This window comes from Ctenocephalides felis, unplaced genomic scaffold (assembly GCF_003426905.1).
Source record: "Ctenocephalides felis isolate EL2017-DRISC unplaced genomic scaffold, ASM342690v1 CF-g0.4_SCAFFOLD_03571, whole genome shotgun sequence".
Lineage (NCBI taxonomy): Eukaryota > Metazoa > Arthropoda > Insecta > Siphonaptera > Pulicidae > Ctenocephalides > Ctenocephalides felis.
In genome coordinates, this window is record NW_020539725.1 from 66,575,405 (window position 1) to 66,580,495 (window position 5,091).

General features: G+C 34.1%; 1 pseudogene; it reads left to right on the plus strand.

Moving 5' to 3' along the window:
• The first annotated feature begins 2,232 nt into the window (after positions 1–2,232).
• Positions 2,233–4,604, plus strand: LOC113386562 (annotated as a pseudogene).
• Positions 4,605–5,091: the final 487 nt, after the last annotated feature.

A 5,091-nucleotide genomic window follows, 5' to 3' on the forward strand; every position in this document is an offset into this window, starting at 1 on the left:
ATCTTATACAAAGTTTCATCAAAATCGACAAAAAATACTTAATTACAAATAAGGTTTTCGAACAGTTTTTGAATTTTTAAAATCGATTCAGAATTGTGGGAAAAACAATAATAATTTAACGTTTTTCTGCTAATTACAAAAAAACGGCTTGGCCGACCAGGTTTTGTAGAGCTACATAGAATTTCTTATAAATTTTTGAAATCGGTTCAACCGTTCCTGGGAAAATGCCGACAGAAAGTTAAAATCGTCTGAAAAGTTAAAAATCGGCGAAAGAAGATGAAAGCACCAATTAGGACAAAAATTTAATTAAGCGTGTCAATCATATAATTCTAGAACATCCCCCATAAAAAAGGGATTCCGTGAGCAAAAGATGAGCGGAAGTTTCAGTTGGTATCATTTATAATGAGTCCAATATACTCAGACAAAAGACCTAGTCTAGCATGCGTGAAAGCATTTCCTTCGATATGCAAAAAACACACACACACATACAACATACTTTTCCCAATTCTCAAAAGGACTTGAAACATCGAGAAAACATAAAATTAGCAAATCGATTTATTTCGCGGAAACAAACCTCTCCTTCGGAATGTTAATAGTTTCTGAAAAAGAGTATAACCCATATTCCCGAAATTCAGAATAAACCATATACTCAAAATATAAAAAACATCCTCTTTTTCATTCAAAAAATCTAATTTTCTTATATCCCATTTTCATTTATCTTATTATTCTCCTGTGGGTGTCACCTTCCTGTTCAGATATGCCAGGTGCTCTAACACAGCCAAACGAAGAGACACCAACATGGGCAAATAACTAAATAAAAAAATGCCGTTTGTGCGGACTCACAAGCTGCGGCGGCGGCGGCGGCATTCACCACTCACGATTGTGAATGGACCAACTACTACGATTACAATTCCTATTCCAATTCTAATATAGAACGATAATATAGTCCAGGAATCTAATTTGATTCAAACATTAAACATTATTGCCATAATGTAAGGGGGCGTCGATTAATCATATGGGACCAAAAAATCTAGTAAGATAACCCGCATTCGTTTTTTACCTGAATTTTAAAACATATCAACATTTTAACGTGATGTTAAGTGCGGTTGATGGATTATTTTAAAAATCACCAAGTATCTCCAAGGGGGTAGGAGAGATCTGAAAATCGCTGAAAATCGATCAGGTGACTAATGGAAGACGCCACCTAACATGTTTTATAAACTTGGTCGTTTTAGTCAGTTTTAATAAAGTGACATATTTTTTGCCTGAAATCCGAGACCGGCTAGAATGTGTGTGAGAGTGGGGGTTTTGGTGAGCTAAATACTTATAAGCACATTATTACGGTTCAAATTTTCTAGTTGAAATATATTTAAAAAAATATCGTCAATCAAAAATCCGGGACAATCCGGGACAAAACACCTAAAACCGGGACAAATATTGCTTTTAGAAAAAAAACGGGACGCAAGGCGGAAAATCGGGACTGTCCCGGTCAAAGAGTTGCAAAGGCTCCTCAGGGGCAATTCAACACTTGTCTAGGAAAACTAAATTTACTTGTACAAAATCATTACTGAATCATAATTGCAATTTACACAAAGGTCAACATAAACATAGTGCATACAGCTATGGGAAACAGCTTCAAATCAATCTTAAGAGTAAGAAATTAGTTTAATTAGAAATTTTAGTTAGGGTTTATAAATGAACCACTTTTCGTAGGCTTATAATATTTTGGAACGTTAGACCATGAACTGTGAATAATCTTACAATCTTATACCTTTTTGCTAGTTATAGAGAAACAGCTAAAACTTTGCGGAATACATTTATATCTAATATTAGACCATAGAAGTTTAAATTTTTAAAACTCAACGGACAACAACAACCTCTTGAACCACTGGATAACTATTTTTCTAACCTCTTCTGGAGAAAACAAATGCAAGTATTTTTCCAATAAAAATAAAAACAATGTGATAATTATTAATATACCTTAACCTAACAAAACTTAACACAAAAGGTTAAGAATGTTTTTTGTATTTGATTGTGCAACTGTAGTATTGAGCTGATAGAAGTTTATTTTATAGTTATATATTTTAGATATTTAGCATAATACAAATCTCCAAATAACTTTTTAAATTAGTGGAAAAATTCACAGAGAGAATAAATAAATGTGTTCATATACATACAAGGGCATTATATACATCAATGAGCCATCAATGAGTCTTGTTTGAAATATCGTGGTTTTTAGGTTATGTTGAAATGTTATCGTAACACCAGTGTTGGTGCAGACAAGGTGCATCCTGATGCTAAATGAAGAACAAAACTAGCTAACAATTCCCAGTTTAAGAAAATGTTTTCCACAGAACTTGGAAAAATAGAACATTATCGACGTTTAAATTTCTCCAAAATTGTTAGGTTATGTAAAAACTTTGTCCACAAAGACTCTGCTACTACACCAGAGATCGATACCATTTTCTCAAATGGACGCAATTTAACTATATCAACTGGCAAATACGCTCGATTTTGCGATGGATCAGCTGTTGCCAAAATTGGTGATACTTCAGTTATGGTTACGGCTGTGTCAAAACCAAAGTCTCATAATGTTGGGAATTTTCTTCCACTTGTTGTTGATTACAAACAAAAATCAGCTGCGGCAGGACGCATTCCTACGAATTTCTTAAGAAGAGAACTAGGTCCAACAGAAACTGATATATTAACATCCAGGTTAATAGATAGATGCCTCAGGCCATTATTTCCACCTAACTATCTCAATGAAACCCAATTAGTTTGTAATTCGTTAGCCGTTGATTCAATATACAATGCTGATGTGCCAGCTATTAATGCTGCTTCAGCTGCTTTGTCGTTAAGTGATATACCATGGAATGGACCAATTGGTGCTGTTAGGATCGGTTTAAAAGATTCCGAACTGATTGTAAATCCCACTAGAATTGAATTACAGAAATCAACATTGGATTTAATTGTATGCGCTACAAAACAGAATTTAGTTGTTATGTTGGAAGGCAAGGCTGATAATATTTTACAGCAGGACTTACTAAAGGCTGTCAAGTTTGGTACGAGAGAAGCTCAAGGAATTATTTCTTCCATAGAAAAATTACAAAAATCACATGGCAAAACAAAAAGAGAGTTAAATATATTACCTGAAGTGCCGGATGATTTAATAAGTGCTATAAAGTCATTAAGTGAAATGAGAATTAGAGAAATATTCCGGAATTATAATCATGATAAAATGAGTAGAGATAACGAATTGAATTTGGTGAGAAGCGATATTGTGGAGAAAGTACGAGCAAGTTTTACAGATATCGAACCAACTGTGATAGTTGATGAATTTAATAAAATCAGTAAGAAAATTTTCAGAGATTTGATTTTTGAAGATGACATTCGTTGTGATGGTCGGGATTTAAATCAGCTAAGAAACATTTCTTGTGATGTAAATTTGTACAAGCCTCTACATGGATCCGCTTTATTCCAACGGGGACAAACTCAAGTACTATGCACAGTTGCTTTAGACTCACCAGATAGTGCTCTTAAATTAGATACATCTTCGATGCTCACAAGTGATATGAAAGTTAAAAAATTCTTTTTGCATTATGAATTTCCACCATATGCAACTGGAGATATTGGACGTATCGGTCCTTTAGGCAGAAGAGAATTAGGTCATGGCGCTTTAGCAGAAAGGGGTCTTGCTCCATTATTACCTTCAGATTATCCTTTTACTATTCGCCTCACATCAGAAGTACTAGAGTCCAACGGTTCCAGCAGCATGGCAAGTGTTTGTGGAGGTAGTCTTGCTCTTTTAGATGCCGGTGTTCCGTTAAAAAGTTCAGCCGCAGGCGTTGCAATTGGCCTTATTGCACGATATCCACCTGGAGATACAAAGCATATAGAAGACTATCGTTTATTAACTGATTTGCTGGGTATCGAAGATTATCTGGGTGATATGGACATGAAAGTAGCAGGCACAAGGAAAGGTTTCACAGCTTTGCAGGCTGATATCAAAATTCCAGGATTGCCTTTAAAAATAGTAATGGAAGCTTTGCAAGCGGCTGCGGATGCTAATTGTAGAATCCTTGATATAATGGAGAAGTGTATCGATAAACCCAGAAAGGTAAAAGATAATTGGCCAGTATCTGAAACTCTAGAAGTTGAAATTAGCAAGAGGTCAAAACTGTTCGGTGCCGGAGCTTCTAATTTAAAGAAAATTTATTTAGAAACGGGCGTTGAGGTTACCCAACAAGATGACACTACTTTTTCTTTATTCGCGCCTTCTAAACTGGCCTTGGACGAAGCAAAGTCTATGATACAAGATTTACTGGACTCTGAGCGTGTTCCAGAATTGGAGTTTGGAGCGATATACTCTGCAAAAATAGTTGAAATCCGTGATATCGGTGTGATGGTGCAATTATACAAGATATGCCTCCGCATTGTTGCATAATTCACAGTTGGATCATAGAAAAGTTTCTCATCCTTCAGCACTTGGTTTAGAAGTAGGAAATGAAATTCAAGTAAAATACTTTGGTCGGGATCCTGTTTCAGGTTTAATTCGCTTGTCTAGAAAGTTCTATTGGGCATTTCAGGACCAGTTAAATCCCTAATCATAAAATAAAATAAAATCCATAGAAAACCATAAATATACATTATAATAGTAAAATGTATATATGAATAAAAACTATTTCATTTTGTATAAATTGGATTATTATATACAATCAGTTTGGGTTAAGGATTTTCAGGGTCTAAAAATTAAATAGCATTGCTTTTAAGTAACACTATTCATAATATATTTCTTTTCATTTTTTGAGGAATTTACAATCACAGCAGCGCGATACATTAATATTTTATGACATATTTTATTGCTGGCTCTTTTTTCTAATAGTAAATAAAAACTATATAAGTCATAACTTAAACTAGAACTACAATTGCGAGAATAAAGATACTAATTATATAGCAAGTAACAAATCGTAATTATATACAAGTAACAAATCCAAAAATAATTTTAAATGAGTATAAAAACTTTAGGTACTGCAATATTTAGAATCCAACGATATCAAGTTAAAAGTCCTTTTTCCAAAAATTTTCACTCAT